Source organism: Polistes dominula, unplaced genomic scaffold (genome assembly GCF_049000335.1).
Source record: "Polistes dominula isolate Pdom_NZ unplaced genomic scaffold, Pdom_raw_medaka contig_20, whole genome shotgun sequence".
Taxonomy (NCBI): domain Eukaryota; kingdom Metazoa; phylum Arthropoda; class Insecta; order Hymenoptera; family Vespidae; genus Polistes; species Polistes dominula.
The window spans coordinates 3,377,619-3,400,323 of record NW_028301147.1 but is presented as its reverse complement, the minus strand read 5'-3'; the positions used below and the strand labels follow the sequence as shown (position 1 = coordinate 3,400,323).

General features: G+C 27.5%; 1 protein-coding gene across 1 annotated transcript in view; it reads left to right on the top strand.

Moving 5' to 3' along the window:
* The first annotated feature begins 1,646 nt into the window (after positions 1-1,646).
* Positions 1,647-22,705, top strand: part of RhoGEF64C (Rho guanine nucleotide exchange factor at 64C) — a 54,400-nt gene continuing 33,341 nt past the window's right edge. Inside the window, 1 exon segment of the mRNA XM_015320378.2 lies at positions 1,647-2,227. The gene's annotated coding sequence lies outside the window, so the exon portion shown is untranslated.

Below are 22,705 nucleotides of genomic sequence, written 5' to 3'. Positions count from 1 at the left end.
TAATCAAAAAACATACTATATACCATATAAATTTATATTTATTTTAATAGAAGCCTTTTTTATTCTGTATTTTATTATTATTATTTGAAATGACAGTTTTGAATATGCATTAGGAATACAGAATTTAGGTTCTAAAAGTTAATATTATTTTTTTATTTATCAATCTTTTTTCTGTTCACATTTAGTGAATGGTAAGATAAAAGGATCTTGTTAAAAGAAGGCGAATATGATATTACAGTAATGAAACGTTGAGAATAACAGAAAATAAAAGTGGCCCATAAAAAGGTTGGCAATACCAGCACAAATTTTAGCGGCAAGAGGTATCTAATCCCGAATAAAATCAATTTTTCGTTAAAGAAAAGAAAAAGAAAGAAAAAAGAAGGAAAAAGAAAGAGAGAGAGAGAGAGAGAAGGAGATCAAATATCTCTGAAAGCTTTTTTTAGTCAATATACCACAGGTTCTCTGGTAAAGTTGTATAAATTCTTTCGAAACTCGCCTCCAAAATCCCATTATTTTGTTAAGTTTTATTCTTTTTTTTATTTCTTCATTTTCTTTTTTTGTTATTTGCAAGCGAGAGGGAGAGAGAGAGAGAGAGAGAGAGAGAGAGAAGAATTCTTTCCAAAATAGATTTGAACGCCCACTAAAAACATTCCAGGGCTATAAAATGTTTCTATCCCTTCGTTGACATAAGCAAAAGTATCCTAAAAATAAGACAACAATAAGATAAATATTTCTGTAGAATAAATTAGCAATAAAATGAATAAAATAGAGAGAGAAAGAAAGAGAAAATGAAATTTATTGTCTTAAAACAGGGATGCAAAGTAACGAATAATTGGGAAACAAGATCATAACGGTATATGTTAATTATAAAATACATAAACATAAATAATATTGAAAATATGTTTAAGAGAAACGATCTTAAATGATCCAGAGAGATGAAATCTCTTTTAAATTATAATATATCAAGAAATAATGAAAAATGTGTTTAAATTTATTCGAAATTAATTTTAAAAACAGTCCATTAGTGTTAACACGCATTGATTGTCACGTCGGTCAACCGTGACTGGCGTTACCATATTGTAATATTTCATCTTACAAGTAGAATTGTGTAACTTATATACTGAGAGATACATAAAATTTGTATACAACAGTTATAGTGTTAACAATAATTATTATAAAAATTATTAGGTAAGTACATATATGTAATTTTAGCAATAATACCAAGTTTAAAGAACGTTCTCCAAAATGGAGGGATACCGGATTAATAACCATCATTGATTGATAAAAATAATACTAGTACTATTACCATATTCTGTATGACTGTCGACATGTGAACACTAATTCTTATAAAAATTATTAGATTAGTATATATATATGTAATTTGGACACAGGTAACTTCTCCAATATTGACAGATACCGATTATAACCATCATTGATTGATGAGGATTGTAGCAGTAATAGTAGAACTACTACTACTACTACTATATAGTTGTACCCTTCGGGCTTGAGGAGATTTCTTACGAAGAAGGACAGTAGAGTAGGGGGATACGAGGTGGTACGGGTACCTTTCTCGTGGCGCTCGTCTCATGGAATGGCAAAAAGAGAGGAGAACCTCTCTCTGACGTCACAACGTGTTCCCTCGACAGTGCCGCTAGGTTCTCACTCGTTCGCCGACGTTCGGCCCGTTCGGTTCATCCTTGTGTTTCCATCCATCCTATTCGTCATATTCCTTATTTTCTTACCCCCTTCCATTTTTTAACTTTTATCTAACTCCACTCCGTTTATTTGTTTATTCAATACTAAAAAAAAACCCGTTGCACTTGTTACATGCACCCCATTTTTTTTGGTGTTCGTCTGTCGTGATCGAAAAAAAACAACGAACCAAATTTAGAAGAATAAGGAAGGACCTAATTTTCTTTTTTGGTGATAATTGGACTTTCATAAAAGGAATCATCGAAATGAATTTGACAGTGTTGATGAATTTTTTATTCTTTCGTTTTATATTGAGACAGTGTCGGGTATTATGTGAGAATTCGTAATTATTTTTATTTGATTGTTTTTTTTCTTTTTCTTTTTATTGTTCTTCTTTAGTTTCTTAGTTTTCTTTGCCTTTTTTTGGACTTATTGTTTTGTTATTAGTGCATAACGAATTTGCAAGTATTGGTTGTTAGTGTGATATGATCTTGCTCTGGATACGATTTCGGATGGATTAGAAGGCAGGCATAGGGTGAGTTTTATTTCTTGTTTTATTATATTGTATCTTATATCGATCATTTTGTATCTAATACAAAAATTTTATTTTTTTTTTCTATATAAAATACATGAAGCTTATTTGTATTATAAAAATTTAAAAACTACATCATATTTATATTCTATAATAATATTAAGCTCATAAAATCTTAACCTAACGTTAAATATAAAATAATATTAAATTTTCTAAAATTTATTATAAAAAATTGTAATATTTATTATTCAAAAGAATTAAATGTTTTATTCATAAGGTTTCTTTATATCTATAAAAGTTTTAATTCATACATCTCTCGATTACCTTTTTTTATGTAGACCTTTTTTAAATGAAAAATTAAAAAATAGTACGTTAAAATTAGTGATACGAACGTGAGAAATTCAAGTAGTATAATAAAAATAAAACAAAAACTGAATTTAACGTAATAAAAAGAGGGGTACTTTAGGATGACTGTGTCCGGTTAAAAAAGCAAGGAGAGGATAAACTCGCGTGCCACTCGTTTTGCACATTCCACGTCGCGGTGAAACGCGGCCACCTGTTTCTTCGCGAACCTTACACGGACATTAATCCTTTGTATGCGTCGAAGCCACCTTTGGCTATGGTTAACGGTCCATCGTCAACCCAACAACAAGACTACGGGATCTAATTTATGTTGGTTGTCATTTGAAAAATCTAATCTTTTTTCATATTGTTCTAAGATCACAAATTATACTAAACGTATCAAATCATTTTCTAGACTCATCAAATAGTATTATATATATATATATATATAACTTGTTTGAAATTTTGGTCGAAAAATTTGACAATCAGTCATTTGACGTACCAATGATCATGGTACGTTTTGTATACCTATATTATTAAAACACAGATAGGATTGATCGAACGTGATCGTGTTTTTCCGTGACGACAAGTGAAAGCGCGCGAAAAGGAGACGATTTCAAATCGAGTTAGATTCAATGAGTTTCTAATTTGTTTGTTTGTTAGAAAATTTATTTAAAAGATATATCTTTAAAAAAAAACCTAAGTCTTTTAATAATACATAATTATGTCGAAGAATTTGTCGTTAATGAATCGATCTTTTAATTTTCTTCTAATCGTTATTCTAAGAATTTTTCTAATTACAATTGAATACTTTCAGTTAAATAATTTAACTTTTAAAAGATTTTTATTTCGTTCATTTCTTAAATCAATCATAAAATTTCTTATGTAGTTTATCGACATTAACCAGGTGAAAGACACCATGTAAATTTATTCAAACTATGGTACTTACATCTATACTTACAACATTTCTATAGATATTGCTGTATAACATAGATAATTATACGGTATCCGGTAACTCATAAACGTTTCGAGACGTTACGTTTGGTCATAAGTGGCATAAGGAGACTTTAATGCTGCCATGTCGCATTATGTTTGTTATTTAAGCGAATTAACCGAATCTCCGGAAGCTAGTCGACTAATTATCATCTATATACATGTATACTTCAACGTACATATAAATTATAAATAATATATGTATATTTAATAATATATTATTATAATTTATGATAAAATATAATCATAAATTAATAATAAATATATAAATATAAATATAAATATATATACACAGTATATTTCTATTTCCATTGTATGTATAAATAGAATTCATGTATCTACCATAAAATAAATGGTAGAAAAAAAGAGAAATAATAAAATATAATATATAGAGAAAGGGATAATGATTTAAAAATTTTTCAAATGACGTTGGAAAGGTTTTCTTCGTTCTTAGAAGTCCGAGAGGTTGCTCTTAATTATTTCCATCACGAATGCCTATGTTTCCATGGAGAAGTAAGATAAAGAGAAAGAATATCTTGGGAAGGTGGAAATGCCTGTAGGATAAAGGGGCAACGTTTTGCGATTCGCTTCCACGAATCGCTTGGAGCATCGAACCGAAGACTTTAGCGAGCACGAGTATAGTAGTAGTAGTCGTAGTTGTAATAGTAGTAGTAGTAATAGTATTAGTAGTAGGGAAGACTCTTCTGGAGAGTCCAGTTCCAGTAAACATCTTCCTATCTTCTCTCTTTCTCTTTTTCTCTCTTTCTATCTTTCTGTATGTCTCTTTGAGTGGACTGACCTCCGATCTCTACCATTCTAACGTTCGCCATCTTTTATTCTACTCTTCGGTGGTTCCTTTCACTTTCTATTTTTATTTATTTGTTTCTTTATTTTTACTTTTATTTATTCCTTATTTTTTGTTTTGTTCCTTTCGCAGAATTCCTTCTGATTTTTCTCTGTCGTACTTTTATTTTTATTTTATTATTTTTTTATATCAAATTTATATAATTTATTAACAGATTTTTTTTTGTTAGTTTTAATTATTTTTGAAAAAAGTTTTTGTACCTGCGAGTGAGGTTTATATTTTCTTTAAATTTTTCTTTTCTTATTTGGTTTTATACAATAATTATTTGATTCCTATAATAACTTTGGTCATTTTTAATTTTATAATATATAATTTTAATAATTTTATAATATATAATAATTATTTGATTCCTATAAAATTACTTTGTATAAATTTTGAATTTTTCATTTAAATTTATCGCATTTTTTGTGCCCAATTTATTTCATATTTCATTTGATTGAACGTTTTCAACTAATTTTTATAATTACGTTTTATATACAATTTAATTCTTTTATTAATAAATTTTATTTAATAATTTTAAATTTTTAATTTTATTAAAAATTTAATAAAATTAATAAATTTATTTTTTAATCTAATTCTCATGTAGTTCTTATATTTATCACAATTTCACCATTCGCGAATTTATATCCAATTTCACGGGATTTTGCGAAAGTTTCGATTCTCAAGAATCTTTCTAGTTTTCGTTTAGAACGAATCGACCGAGATAGATCGATAGTTACTGTCCGAATCGATTCGCACGAATGAAGATTGCGGACCAGCGGTCATGCTTCCTTCATTCTCATTGCATGGAAAATAAATCTTTATAGCAAAGAATCACAAAAATATATTGTCCTTTCTATAGGATGGTTATTCAAAAATATATAAACTTATATTACAAAATTTAATTCTCAAACACTGTTCTAAATCATTTTTTTTTTAATCATTAAATTATAAGCCTAATTACAACCCTAGTTGATTTTTAAATTATCTTATTTAAAATATTTTCAAACGTGCTGTATAAATATACGTAATATTTTTTGTTCATATTTAATTACATGTAGTATAAACATTTTTGTTTATTTATCCTTCGGTAAGAAGTTTAATAAATGTGGTGTTTTAATACAATTCATTATTTATCATGCAGTTACTATCTCGCACTTAACGAGAAAAAATAGAAGGAATAAAAGAGAGTGAGGTATAATCAAATTAATTACTCGACTATTAAATGTTAGAAGGAATGGCAGAAAAATGGAGGAACAAATGTAAGTTAGGTGACGTTGACGTTAGTTGTCTCGCCGTGTGAGTACAGCTGTTTCACCTTTCCTTTCTCTATCTCTTTGTCTCTCTTTCTTTCTCGAATAAACTTTCTTAATCGATCCCAGGTAAATCCTCCAGTGAAACCAACAATGTAACTTACAATTAGTAACTGGATTCGAGAACATCTGTATTCACTTTATTTTACCAATAAGTATCAATAATTTATTGCAATTCTTATTTTAGCTTATTTCTCTGATCAACTATTTTAATATTTCAATACTAAATAGTAAATCTTTAATTACTTGTGAATCACAAAAATTTAACATTAACAAAGTTTGTAAACAAAATTTTTCTTTAATTATTACTTGAAATGTAATTATAAAATTACGCATTTTGAAAAAATGAAAATATTTAATTATACCAATATTAATTTAAAAACATATATAAAAATTCTGATTTACATAGAAATATAAAAATTAATTAGAAAAAAACTCAGAAACTACACAAAATAAATAATAATAAAATTTGGAATATTTTCATATACAAAAAAAAATAAAAAATGTTAAAGATTAATTAGTATTTGCATATATAAAAAACCATTAATAAAATTATTAATCTAATAACTAAAATAAATTTAAGAAAGTGAATTTCATTTTCATGCTTATTTCAACGAAAGGAGGCCGATTATATATATTCAACGTTTTATATATTTATTATATACTCATAACCGAAGTATATTGTATTCTATATACACACATACATATATGTGTATATTCATCTATGAACTTACATATATACTTGTTTCATAATAGAACGTAAGAATAGATGCACGTAGTCATTCGAGATGACTTTTAGACGGCGCCTTGCTAGTACACGTTACGGCTCATCGCTTGTCTACAAACACTCGTCGCATAATCGACAAACAACTATCGATTTCCACCAAAAGATCGACTATAGTCGAGAAACATGTAAGATTATATTACATTCGAATTTTTAAACATTATTTTAGCACATTTTCGTTGCTCTAAATAACTCGTTGTTATCAAGTTTTTTTTTTTGTAGTATAATAATAATAATTTTGTTTTTAACACAATATAACAATTATTTTAATATAAATTTAGTATATCTGTACTAAATTATACTATACTATATTAAATGTACATATATTAAATAATAAATTAAATAAAAAATATTATTTATATTATTTTAATATAGTATAATTAAATATAATAATATTATATAATTAATATAATATTATTTATTATGATATAATTAATATTATATTAAATTTTTTATTTAATAATATTTTGCAATTATTATATTTATCGTTAAATAATAATCAATTTAAAATAGATCAATAATGATAAATAATTTCATAATAGATTAAATAGTATAATATTATTATTACTTTGATAGTTAGATAACGATACAATTATATAATTGTAAAATTTGTATTTTTTTTTCTTCAAATTAATATTACAACTGTTTCTTATAAATATTAATATATTATATATATATATTTCAATGTAATTAGTATCTTTAATTATAAATCGCTTCTGAATTTACATTATACATCCTTCTGTATATTTTTATTTTTAATATTTTGAACGTAAACACTACGATTAATTTGATTTTTGCGTGTCTTCTTTTTTATCTCATTTGAAACATGTTACCTCATCATTAATTCAGATTTCGTCGTACTATTTTACCTTTTCTCTCTCTCTCTCTCTCTCTCTCTCTCTCTCTCTCTCTCTGTTTCTCATTTTTGCATTTCGTACATGTATACGTAGTCACTGTTTAAATGTGTTACGAGGTCGAGAGACGATACTTTTCTAGAAAGAGAATTTATAAATTCCTTTTTATTAGTCGATGATGACAATCTCTTTCTCTCTTTCTCTTTTTTTCTTCTTCTTCTTCTTCTTCTTCTATCTTTTTTTAACGATTGATGTATATGCGTAGAAAATTTATTTATATCTACTACTTGACGGTAATTGTCTGTAACTAATCTTAACCTTCGACACAATCATACAAACCGTTCACATTATTGTCTATACACAATATTTTTAATATTTATACGTCTGTATATGTTCCTTTAATTCATCAATTATTCTCATATATATACATATACGTATAAATGTGTGTGTTAATATGTGGTATATGTATATACGGAATAAAACCGCAAGAATCGTGAGTATCGTGAATTATTGCCGTTATTAGTATGTACGTGAGAGATACAGTCAGCCTTGAAAATGTTGCATGATCGACGAAAGTGATACTTTGAACACCGTTCTTCTTCCTTTCCATTTTTATTTATTTATTTGTAAAAATTTTTGTTGTTGTTGTTCACGTAATATTATTTTCTTACAAGCAAGATGTTGCCATTAAATTGATAGGAAAAAGAAAGAAATAATTTATTTCCTAGTGTTTTTAATTTCCTTGGTAGTGTCTGGTAAATATTTTTAATGTGATTGAAATTCAGAAAAAAAGTTGACATTAATTTAATCAATTAAATACGATTATTAATCATCGGTTGTTTTATTTTTAAAATCATTTTAATATTCCCAAAATATTATGTTTATTCATTGTAATAAATCGTAATTTTGATTGCTTTTATATTATTGTTTTTATTTTAAAAAATATTGTAAAATAATCGAGAATATTCTCTCAAGTTAGAAAATGTGATATATAAGTCATAAGAATCATTTTTATTGGTTAAATGAGAAACAGATATCGAACGGGAATATTCATAAAGGATACACGTAAAACTAAGAAAGTCATTTAATATCAGGACGTGCAACCGCGTATTGCATCACGCAGGTAAATACTTAGATACTTCCTTCGTTCTCAGTATCATTTCTTTTATATTTATGTTAGCCGCATCATATTATCTGTATATGTTATACACATACTTATTTTTGCTATATAATATATCCTTACGTATGTGCGTAAATACATTTATGAAGATTGTGTGTTTACATAATATTAGCTAAAAAATAATATGAATTAAAAAAATTATATATATGATAGTGTTAATGTTTAATATAAATGTACTTGTGTATTCGTACACGATGTATAGAAATTTTTTGTACATTTAAAATGTGTGAGTGTAGTTTTATATGATTTGTATGATGTATATGTACGAATGATACTATGCAAGGTACGGATATGTATGTTTGTATTTGTGTGGATGATTTTATAGTTTAAAAAGATCGATGATTCGTGATAGGGAAAATAATATAAAGGTGTGTCGTCTCTTAAATTGACGTTTCTTTCTCGTGGATTGAGCATCAACTTTCCGATCTGTGGTTTGCACGGATCTATAAGTATTTATATTTATCTCTTCTGTAACTTAGATTGCAAAAACATTTAGAAGAATTCTAAACCACGAGGATATCGTATCGATGATCAAGGAAGAGTCGATAAATTAAATATGATATATAATTTTTTTTGGGGGGGGATCTTCACCCTTTCTTTATTTATTTCATTTATTTTTTTTCATTAGAATCCACAATCATTCTTTGAATAACTTTTGTACGTTATTTATTATTATTTCTTATTGAACTTGTTTATTATTATTTTTGTCAATTTGTTTTGTTAATTTTTATAGAATTTTATTTTTATAAAATTTCTTATGAAATTAATATAGAAGAAAATCGTTTGTTTATTTTATTTTAATTATAAAATTTCTATAAAATGTATTTTAATTAAAATATAAACGATAAGTATAATAATCGATAGTTCAATGATTCGGATCAACGATCCATGATATTTTCTTGAAGAAAATTAATCGACAACCATACAAATACGTATAATCTTGTCTATTCAATTCTAATCGTATTTCTTTTCGAAACTTTCCCTTACAAGACATTGATGTAAAACAAAACAACAATCTAGAATAATATAATATATAAATTTTCTAATAATCAAATAAATAGACGAGTAAAAGATATTCCACGATTTAATCTCTTTGACTCTTATAAATATTTAAAACTAACAATAAGTTAGTGCAATAACAAATGAAGAGTAGTCTTATATTTCCGGTAATAAATCCATCGAAAGTGAAAATTCATTAAACTCTCACTGTATCAATGTGACCTAAGTTCAAGTTATATGTAAAACACATCGAATCTACCAGCCTAATTAAAAAACAAACATCCACTAATGTATATTGTGGAATTGTTAGAGATGTTAGGTTTAATAGAAAAAAAAAGTAAAATAAAGAAAAGCAAAGAAAAGAAAAGAAAAGAAAAGAAAGGAAAGGAAGTGGAATAATTTAAGATTAATTTCTATTCGCTTGGTGTACAACAAATGGCGTACACTTTCGTAACATTGATCGTAGTGAAATGGAAAGTAAGGTATATGGTGTACTTGTGGTGTGGTTCTGGTAATGTTGATGGTGGTGTTCACAAAAAAATCGTGAACGGGTACCCGTTCCTTTTTCTCTCTCTTTCTCTCTCTCTCTTTTCTATTTCTATGTGTGTATTGGTTGAGAGAACGTAATAATTGTTATCACGTTTCACTCTTGACGAACCTTAACCGGTGTGCAATATGGTGTTGTCCTTAAATTGTAATAAAAAATATTCAACTCTCGGAATAGAATATATCCTCGAAATAAATCTTACTCAATACCATAAGTATTCGCGATAGTTTATAATTTTCAAACGAACCTCGAGACTTTCTACGATAAGAGAAAAGACAAATTATGGTTGATTAACGGATTCTTTGTATTTTTTTTTCTTTTTTATTCTTTTTTTCTGTCTCCCTCTTTTATTTGCTATTAATCTTATGGATAATCGGTAAGCACTAAGCATTCCTCTTGTTTGTAGAGATTACTTGTTCATCATCCCATCGCATACTTTTTCTCCTTTAACACTAGTTAAATAGAAAGTAATAATACAACTAATTTTCTTAATTTTTATTTTATTTTATTTTGTTTTTTTGTTGTTGTTGTATTTTTATTAGAGAAAAGAGACTAATTGTCGTAGATGATTAGTTTTACGAATTTATTGTTTCCTTTATTTGTTTTTTTAATTATTAGTTTAATGACCAAACATTTTTGCTTTCAGTGATTACTCGGTTATTCTATTTTATTTTTCTTTCATTATAATGAGAATGATCTCTATTCATTCATCTATATGCCCACTCCCTATTGATAAAATTTCTAACGTTAGAACTTTCTACGAGTGAGTTACCATCATAAATACTTCATAAGTACGAACTCGTTTGTCGTCGTTTGTCCTTAACGTTCACATTAGCTTCTTGGAAGAAGTGAAGACCGGAACACTTATGTATGTGTTGTGTTCCAACACAACCATATCAAATATACGTTCACATATATTTCCATTAAAACAAAATATCTATATATACAAGTTTATATAATAAATATCAAATATATGTGTGTTATGTATATATATATATATATATATTACCTGCCAAAAGTTTCATATCTTTATGTAAATTAAGAGAAACAGGATATTTGTAAACAAATATGTCGAAATTTTATGATGTTCTAGTATAAAAAAATGTATTTTTTATTTAGGCATATAAACTCTATAAAAGTATTATGGAAATAAACAAATTTTGAAATCTCTTAAAACGTAATCGTTAATATTTGAATCGTTTTCCAAATTTATCGGTGTATTCGATATTTACAAATATCAGCAAACAATTTTAAACTTTTGACCTGTATTTCATATATATATATTTATACAAAACTTAAATGAATATGTATATAAGTATTTATCTATATAAAATATCTATATACATATGTATATAGAACGTTTCACCATTAGTTAAACTATGGTCGTGGCCTTAAGGCGGATTCGAGGAGCCAGGTGCATGAGAAACCAAAAGACAATCGTGAAAGCATCACAGGAAGGAAAGAAAGAAGATACTCCCTTTGATTGTCTCGTAGAAAGTAAACACCAAGGTGGTATTACAAATAAATGACAGATGTAGGAGAAGAGGAGTGTGGGGAAGCGGTGTTAGAGGGAAGGGCAGGTAAAGAGGTGGGAGAATATCATGAAGACTGATTTTAAACGAATAAGAAAAAGAAAACACGCATTCTCTCTTTCTCTTTCTTTTTGTTATCTCTGTGTTTTCTTTTTTTTTTATTTTCTATTTTCTTTATACTTCCTTTGAAGTTTCTCAGCTCAACTTTAAGTCTCGTTTTACGCTTCGTTGACTACCTACCTACCTGCTACCAGACTTTTGTCTATCCATCTTGATGGCCAGGTAAATAATAAGATGATGAAAAGTGCAAAAAGAAAAAAACAAAATAATATATGGGGAAAGAGGAAACGAATGGTGGTATCGTCTTCCTTCCTTCCTTTCTGACGGAAGTAATTGTACTCGTTGAGGACTTAGGTTAGTCTCCAAAATAATCTCACTTCGACTTTCAGATCACAACTTTCTCTATTCATTGTTGGTGATATTAATTAGTAATTATAGGGATTCTTTCGTAACGAAAGTTTATTAAAATAATTGGCTTTTTGTCATTATGATATTTGTTTCTTTTTTGTCTTGTTTCTTTAGAAATATGTTGGGGTTTGTTAAGTTTAGAATTTATTGAGGTTTGTTTAATTTTAATATATTGTTTTTAAATTATTATCGTAGTATTATCTTGGTTAGTTTTATTGGTACTTGGAATATTTGTTTATTTAAATTATTAATCATATATCTAATATTTATAAGTAAAAATTCAAGTAGTCATCGTATTAGTTCGGTCTATTTATTTTGATATTTAGAAAATTAATTATTCATACTTGTATAAATTATTTATTAAATCAAATTATTTTGAAGTATGAATAAATTTGTTTTATTAAATCGAAGTTTAACATATCGGAGATCGTTTGAGAAGAAGAAAATCGTGTCAAGATCGTGAACGTCGAACGATAGCGTTTCAAACTGGAATATAATATCGGTATTTTCTTTTTTTTCTTATATTTAGAAAACGTTTTAAAAATGGCAGACACGGGATATTCTTATGGGGCAATGATCGTAGTATCCATGAATTCCTAGGAGGAATCGCATGACTCGATATCGAATCGTTTCAACGTCGTAAATATGATTTTCCTTACTACTTACTTGAATAGTTTAGTATCACATAGACAATATCAAATACATTCGAAGGTTGCACTAGCACTTAAGAACGATTGGATTTGCTCGTTCACGGTTCGTGGCCTGTCCATTAACTTTCGAATTTTACGCTTCTGGATTTTTTTTTTCATATTTCGCGTTAGCTCGATCCAGTTTCTTAGATGAATAAAAAACATTGGGAATGTTCTATCATTTTAACGTATTATCAAATTTATCCAAAACTTTTTGTCTCTTCTTTAGATAGAACAATTTGTCTTTTTATATTTTAAATAAAAATTAAGTTTTAACTAAAAATTATTTTTACAAATTAAGTTGCATTAAATAATAATTTATTAAAGAATCTAATTGCTTTGAAAAATAAATTCTTCGTTAATTATTATTAATATAATAATTTTACGAATTAGATTTTATCTAAGGAAGATAATATTTCTAATATTAGAGTTAATCTAAAATTATAATTTTGAAAAGAATTTTTCTTTTTTTCTTTTTTTTACAAATAAAACTATATCCTAAAATTAATATTGTTAACGTGTCACACAATCGCGTTAGAAAAATGTTTATCTCATTTTCACGTAAACTTGTCACGTATTCAATTACATTTCTCTCTTCATTCTTCTTCATATATGAACTTAACCGACTCGTCATAAGTATCATCATCTTTATCTGAAAAGGTAGAAAAGTCATAAAAATGAAAATTTTCGGTAGAAGGCTTATCACGTACGGTGAATGGCGATCGACGTTCAAAAGCGGCGACAAAACAGGTTTCCAAAGAGACCTCAATGCATCGCACGAACGTATAATACATATATATGCTTATATATACTATATGTGCCTGTTGCTCCTGGCGTTTCTGTTCTTTGAACGTGTTCAACCAATGAAGATAAAAAAAGAAAAAGAACATTTTTTTTTCTTCTTTTTATTTGATATAAAAAATAATAAAAGAATGGAAGAGGAAAGACGAAGGGAGAGAAGGGATAGCAAATCTATATAAAAACGAGAGCTCGTTTGGTCCAATCAAAACGTAGACGTTGGACGCATAAAATTACCATCAAGTTGCAACTATGATTGTATCTAATATTTTATTTCTCTTTTTTTGTAATTAATAAAAAAACGGAGTTGTGTAAAAATTAGAAGAAATAATAAAATTCATGATGATATATCTGAAAATTATATAAATGTGTTCTTCTATTTCATTTTATTGTAAATGAAATTTTTTTAAAAATATTTTCACAATGAAGTATGTATATGATTATAAAATATGGACATGCAAAACTTTTCAATCTTGTCATTTTATAAATATCATTAAACCATTTGAGCTTATCAAACGCGTGAATGTCAAATGACGAGAATGTTCTTTTCAGATAAATTTTGCAAAAGTTAAATCGGCTTAAGAAGAGAATGCAACAGAAAACTGTTAGTGAAAGGCAAACACCAATCTTTTCTTCATAAAAAAGCACAGAAATGTCACTGGATTGGAGAAAATACTAATTGTACATACCTTTTGAAGAGAATATAATTAAATTCTCTTTATAAAGTAAAAACTGAACCCATGATTATCAATCAATGATAATAAAAAATTAATATAAAATATTGATCAACGAGAATATGTTAATAATTTTGACGAATAAAAGAATTGGACAAATAAACGAAATTCTTTGTTAATCAATCAATATCATTCCTTACTTTTTTTCGTATCTCCTGATTGGTGGAAATATTTTTGTTGTTAACGTGAACATACTAGTATATGAAGAATATATCGAAAAGGATTACGTAATACGAAACCCAGTAACCTTTTCTGTTTCGATGCACCGTCGTTACCACCGCGTGCTGCCTCGAGAATGGAATAATATAAATCGCTTATGTTAGCCGTGCAATAATAGGTGTGCGTCCTGTTTAAGGTCACTTGTTCAATCGTCATCGAACAAGTCACGGTGATCGTACGTTGACGCATGACTGACATAATCAAATAATTCTACTTCCACTATTAGCATTTGCCTATATTCTATCGACAACTCAACACTCTTCGCTGTTTCATTTTATTTAAACTATTTAATTAACTCTTTTGAGTGCTGAATACTTTTAAATAAAATGTTTTGTAGGAACGGAATAATTTATTATTAACTAAATTCTAATAATAAATTATATTTAATAATTTAATAATTTTATATAATAAACGATTTATATAATAACGTAATAAATGAATAACGTAATAAATTATGTTTAATAATTTAATAATTTTATATAATAATAAATTATATTTTTTTATAATTTGTTTATATTTAAAATATTTGTTTCTGAATATAATTTAATTAATTAATATAAATATTACATTATTTTACATTAATATTGAAAAACACGTATATGCATCGATAGACCACTCCGGTAATTTTTACCAAACGCATATATGCGTCCATAGCACACTCTAAGTGTTAAATATATAATATATTTTATATTATACACTTTCTATTTCTTTTGTTCTTTTCTTTTTTTTCAACGAATTCGTGTTATTCTATTTTTGTTCCCTCTCAAATGGTCCTCTTTTCTTTTTCTCTCACATTTCTGATCAAATTTGTCTTGAATTCTCATTATTAAAAAGATTGTTAACTTTTTTTTTCTTGTTGCATTCTAAATTTATTCGATGTCTCATTATTTTCGGTATTTTAATTAACGTCTGCATTTTATCAGACTAATTTTTTTCTGAGTCTCTATTCCCTCGAATCTTTTTCTGCAACGTTTTATTTATTTTTTAGTTATTTTTTTTTTTAAACCGATACCTCGCATATTTTTGTATTTTAATTAACTTCTGAATTCCCCATTTTTTTACATGGATTCTTTTTTTCTTTCTCTTTATTCCTTTGTTGGAATATTTTGATAGCAATTTATTTAATAAATTAAAAATAGAAATTTCGACAAATATCAATCAATGTCCTAATTTGTCCTTAAAAAAAAAAGGAAAAGATCTCAATGAGATAAAAGATAATCTTTCAGAAGACAAAAGAAACAAATTTATTCGAAATTAGTCGTAGTGTGGTTAAGCATCTGTGAGTATAAAAGACAAAAACCACATTGAAGAGAAATCTAGGAGATTGGAGGCTGTGTATAGCAAACAGTTTCCATGTCACTATACCGAATTTGGGATCAGACTCGATATATGCATACATATATATACACATACATATACACACACATACACGTGTATCCATTACTACATGCTAGTGTTTCTGCATTTGTATATGCAAATCTTTATACAGCCAAAGGAATTCTTGATCCTTTCACCGTCCTTACTCCGATACCATATCGCTAAATGCTCGGAGCTTTTTTTATATTACCGGCACGTACCGTTATCTATAATTTCTTTTTTTTAGTCGATCTATTGCAAAATGGCAAAGAGATAATTAGAAAATAAAAGGGGGGAAAAAAACGTAACGTGAAAAAACTTAAGCCGAAGAGTTATATACAAAAATAATAAGAAATTTTTATTCGATCGAATAATAATTGTAAACAAAATTTTAACTACCAACGGTTGCTCGAAATAATTTCAAAACCAAAAATAAAGAAAAAATCGTAGTATACGAAATAAATAAAAAAAAAAAAACTGCAACAAACAACGATTTAATTTATCGTTCGATAGCGTATTTAGTTCAGTCATTCATTGTCCCGTTTACGTGAACGTCCTTGCATCGAACATCAATATAATAGTAGTTGGCTACGTTCCATTTAAACCACGGAGTTTTAAAAGTTGATCGAAAAGAGAAGAACAAACAAAAGGTCTGTTAGGATTCAGAGCAGGCATCGAGGTGCGACCCGTTAGCCAATGGTAAAGTCTGTTCTCAACTAAAACAGTTGTTTCCGATGAGAGACGACCATTGAAGAACGTACTCTCAGCTTTCAAATATGGTCAATTCGTGATATATGTTGAGATCTTTGAAGACCAATAGAAAGAGCATCAAAAGTTAAAAGGAACAGAAGAAGAAGTGAAAGAAAAAAAGGTTGACCGACCCTGGTTTATTACAACACGAGTAACTCAAAAGTGTGTCAATAGGAAAGCTAACAGTCGAATACCAGTCAATATATATATATATATGTACGTATGTATGTATTTGTAATTTTGCTATCCTCTATATAAGTGTGGATTTTGTGTACATGTATTTAGTTGAATACTTAATAACTTGGTAGTTTGTGTATTTGTCTGATTAGTAGTATAATGTACATCTGTGTGACTGTATGTGTTGTGTAATTTAATGTATTTGGTTGTGTACTGTATAACTGTATATTTTCGTCTCTCTGTATATCTTTTTTCGACCATAAAAATGAAGTTGGTGTGTAAATTTGTGTGTGTGTGGTAAATGATGGTTAACTCACTGACGAAAACGGATTTAAAAGGAGTAAAATTTGGGTCTCCCATCACTCGACGAGATCATCGAGAGAATACTAGTCTTTTCAGCTTTGACCTCGCCTAGTTCTTCTCATTCAAGAGACTCCGTAAGATTCTAAGAGGCCACGTCAGACTAACGGCCTGATGAACTTTACTAAACGAATTGTTACTCTATAATAAGAATTCTGTATTTTACTAAATGACTCTTTTCAAGTATTCATTTTAACTCTCTTTACACTTCAATTATTTTCATTGTTTGTATTTAGTTAACTTATGACATCTGATATGACATCTGACTTAACGTTTACTCATTATATACATTTAAATTATTGTATATTAGGATTGTTGAGTAGAAGATGTTGATTTCTGTTGGATTTTAAATTTCAGCCTAAAATTTTAGTATTGTGATATTTTGATTATGCATACGTTGAATCACTGTAATGTTAACTTTAATTTGTTTTTACAAAAGTTTACTTTAAATAAAAAAAATTGCAAATTTCAAACATTTCATAAACAAACTTTATTCTGTCATTATCTTACTTAAATATATATAATATTTATTTTTAGAGAAAAAATAAAATGTTGAAACTTTGCATGAACTATTTGTTAAATGGCGTGTGTCAAAAAGAAAAAGAAAAGAAAAAACCATTTAGGAGTTGAATTCTAAATTCGAATTCTGAGTAGTATTGAACGTAGTCAATGAGACTACATTCCGGCTATGCATCGTCGTAATCACGTGAGAAGTGTGCGAATGAGAAGTCCCGTAATACGATGTCGTATCTTTCTAACTTATCTGTACCGTGTCCGTGGTGTCACTTTAGCTTATAGGCCTAAGTAATTAATACCAGTCTATGTACTTTGTTGTCGATTGGAATGTGACAGTCGAGTAGATCCGTCAAGTTAAGCAACGTTCAATGAGTTGCTTCTTAGAAATTCATATTGTGAAAATTATCAAACAGTTGTGTTAGAAAATGAAGAATAATTCATTTTTCTAAATAATACTATTACATAATTTCATCTACGAGACGCTACAATATTATTACAGAAAATTTCCAATATTAAAATGATAGCAAATTAAATAAGAGTTAAGTTGGAACACGTTAGTATAAATAACTTGAGGAAATGATCAATAAAAATATATAATGGTATAATTAAATTAAAAATAGATAAATAATTAGCTTCTGGATTTGAAATTTAATTTATTAATATTTTTTAAATGATATTTTTATTGAAATATATTGATAATATTTTTTTTTTTTATAAATTGTAAATACTATGAACCTGTTCGAGAATAAAAAGAGAAGGAGGTGGAGAAGGAGGAGGTCACTTGGTTGGTTGACTTCTCTCGACGAAACCGTTCTTCGAGTAGCAAAAACTAGGAAAAATGGTAGTTGCGACCGGTTCGAATTCTCGTTATCGGTCTTGACGGGTCTTTTATTTTTACCTTCTTTTTCTTTCCTTTCTTTCCTTTTCCTTAAGAGTTCAAATAACTTTTCATTTTTTGTTCTTTTTATATTTTCTGAAGATGGAAAATTACACGTTTTCCGTCTATGCAATCTATAATCAATTATATATTATGTTACTGCAGATATTAATCGATATGCGTTTGGAGACTTTAATGCTTGGGCGAAACGTGATGATAGGTAATTTCAATGCATGGTAAAGCAAGATGACCTATTTCATCTATTTCAAATTATCTATCAGATATTTGTATATTGATTTTTTACTAAAGAATAGTTCACATTATAATCCTTATATGCAAATGTCAATACTTGTATTATACTAACATTTAATTTAATATTTAATCAAGATAAAGATTATATTATAAAACAATAATATATATATATATAATTTTTTTTATTACATAATCAATATCCCATATGCAAATATATATAATATAGTATTAGTATACGAACTATATTATAGAAAAATAATATTTGTTAATCCTAACTATCGATAAATAATCAATTTGAATTTCAAAATAAAAGAAATCAATGAGAGAATTTATACATATATTTGAAATAAAAATATTACCTAATCGTATTTAATTGACATAAAAAAATTAAAATTTCATTATTTTGATATTTTAATAAGCATTGTACGATAAGGTGAGCGTGTGGATGATTGTTTTTGTTTTCCGGTTATTAAACATCATCTCTCGAAGGTTCCTCTCACGATATTTATTCGTCAAAAGGCATTCATTAAAAAGGAACGAAGGAAAGTGGGTTTCATCTTGGTTATATACATACATAACTACGTGTGACTGCGTAAATAACACGCTTATATCAGCAGAAGTTATAACGTACGATCGAAACTGGCTATATCGCCATCTTGAATCGAACGGTACACCGTTCCTTATGAGGCATTAAGCTTGATGGTGAATTTAATTACGAAGAGATAACATACAAATCGTTTGACTTTACCGATTTCACCCACGATCGTAGCTAATTTTCTTTTATACCTATTTAAGATGACGATCCTTTCAAATAAAAAAAAGAATATAGTATACATGAATTGATCATTAGATTGTAATTAGAAATTTTATTTACGATAGAAATCACATTATTTTCATGACCGATTAAGTAATCGTTGTAATTTTATTATTCACGTATATTTAAGTATCTTTTTAAATTAAATAAGATTTTCTATATATTAAAATATTAAATAATATCGTGGAAAGTAACAATTTATATCGATATAATAATTGGTCTTATATTAAATGAAAAAGAAATATCTCTCATGAATAATAGTAATATAAATATTTTTTTGGTCATAACTTTTATTAACGATTACCAAAAATTTTTATCTCCTTTCATCGAATAAGAATAAACGGTGAAAATAAAAAGAAAGAAAAAAGAATAGGCTAAACGTTTGTGCTCGTAATCATAATTTCAGTTAGCAAATGTACGCCATTTAAAATAGTTCCGTTGGCGCGGTAGATCGTAAATGAGAGAGGGTTGACAGTTTTAAATATGGTAATATTCATTGTTGACCCGTAGTAAACGGAGCGTGAACGTTATACAGTACATACTTACAAAATAAGTAACTATATCTAAAGTATAGTAGTAGGTATAGTTATAGTTAAAATAAGAATAATATAAAACAGAGACGTGTCCTGGTGATACTTGCCTGAAGCAATTCACACTTATGCATTCATCCTGAAAGATTTGTAATGGAAGAAAAAAAAAGAAATTGATTATATACACTCGATGTGCAACCTAGTCAATCCTGTTAGTATCGATCATGTTCGATCGTTTCGATTCATAGTTCCCCGTCTCATAGATTCAAACGGAATAGATCGTTAAAACTTATTGTTAGCTCAGAATATGTTGGTTTTTTTTTTTTTATAAAAGAAGCAACTTCATGCTTGATCGATTATTTTGTATAAAAAAATTCGTCTCGATCAAATGTTCAATGTTAACAACGATCTCGTGGTTGTAATAGAATACATTGTAATGTCTTTTGTATAACATATGTTTTTAAAATTATTTATGTAATCGATAAAATTGGATTGAAGGAGATAATAAGATTATTTTTAGAAAAAGAGATATGTTGAAATAGTTTATTAGTTATTGGGTAAATTTTGTATAGAAATTTTTATTATTTGAATATTAATATTAGCTTGATTATTAAATACATATATATGTATATAGATAACAAATTATTAAATTTAAAATAACTATCAAGTGATTCGAACAATATTAGTTATACATATATACAAATCTTAAATTACCAATAAATTATTATTAAAAATAAATGAAATTAAATAAAGAAATATTTGATCTCATAGAAATACATATACTCATACAGACATATATATACAAAACCTATGTCAATTAGTAGTAGTCGATAGGAAGTCACGCAAGGTACTGTTGTAATACTTGTTATCTTATTGTAAAATCGTCAGGGTAGAAAGACACTTAGGCATATATGTATATACATGTATATACTTATAGTAAGGTCATTCTCACAAGAAGAAATAGTCGAGTAGGTGGTGGTAGATGAGGTAGAAGAGTAAGAAGAGGAAGAGGAGGAAGAGGTGGAGGAGGAGGAGGAAGAAGAAATCGCACGAACGTGGGTAACGTTCACAACCGTTATGGAATTATGGTTATTTGGAATTCAGCTTAGGATGCGTAGTAGACAACGGACGAGTTCAGACAACGTATCGTTATAGTCTTTGATACGATTTAGAATTGACTCGAACAATTTCTACTTGAATTTCGTTATTCATGTTATGTATGTATATATACTCAACATACACACATTCATAATAACTTTATGATGATTTTCATTGTTAGATGGTAAAATTTGTTCACAAATAAATTTACTTTAATAATGAACGATAAATAATATCATGATATCTCATAATAGAAATCATTAATTGTTATCGTATAAATATAACAGTTAATTCTATGAAATAAAATATGTATTTTCATTAACAGATGTATTGTATACTTAGAAAGCCGTTTGGTATTTGAACGATGCATAGAATCGCATCTATCAGAGATTCCGCGTTCTTGATGTACAGGTACAGGTGTATAACGTGCATATAAAATTGAAGTTAGTCGGTAATTTTTTGTTGAAAAAGTGTGAGAGTTTCCGTGGATTGTTTACAAAGGGTACATACACTAATGTATTTAATTATCATTAAGTATAATTTATAACATTATTTATAATATCAATTTTGTTGACATTTATTAACTATTAGTGAATTTTCATTATTTTTCACTTTCTATCTGTAGACTATCAAACTTAAATAATATTAATAATATAATTTATATATTGAATGTTAAATATTCAAGAAAAAAAAAACATATAATCAATAGAAATATATTCGTAAACGAAGTGAAAAGTTAAGATTAACCAAGATGGGAAATAAGACGGAAATCGAGGAAAGGGTGAAACTCGACTTTGGTGAAACGAAGAAAGCAGTCTACCTACATTATTGGTGGGAGTAGCAGACAACCAGTAGAGCTTCAACATCGTTGGATACTTGCTTGGAAATACACTACCTACTGAAGCCAACCTACGCAATACGAGAGTCTTGACTTTCAGGTGGCTTCGTGGAACACGCGTGAATGTCTCTCGTTTCACGTGCAAAGAAAACTCGTTCGTTTACTTCCCTCTCTTATACTTATACATATCACACACACACACACATATATATAATACAATTAATACAAATATTATAATTTTATAAATTTAATATATAAAATATATGATATAATTTAAAAGAAAAAATAAATTACTGTTACGCATATTACATATAATAATATTAAAATAATAATATACTAACAGATTAGATATATAAATGATACGAATAATTTAATTAATAAATATATATGATAAGAAACAAAGAAAATATTTTTCTCTAGTAAATTCCCACAGATATAGGAATAATAAAAAGTAGAAATATATATATCTTATAGTTACACACTGCAGAATCTAATAAGTATTATCACACACTTTTTCTTAAAGTTACTCGATCGTCGAGAAGTTAACGCACTGATTAGTTCAGAGAACCTCTTTTTTTTTACGTTTCGGAGATTAAACTCGGCCTTCACGTATAATA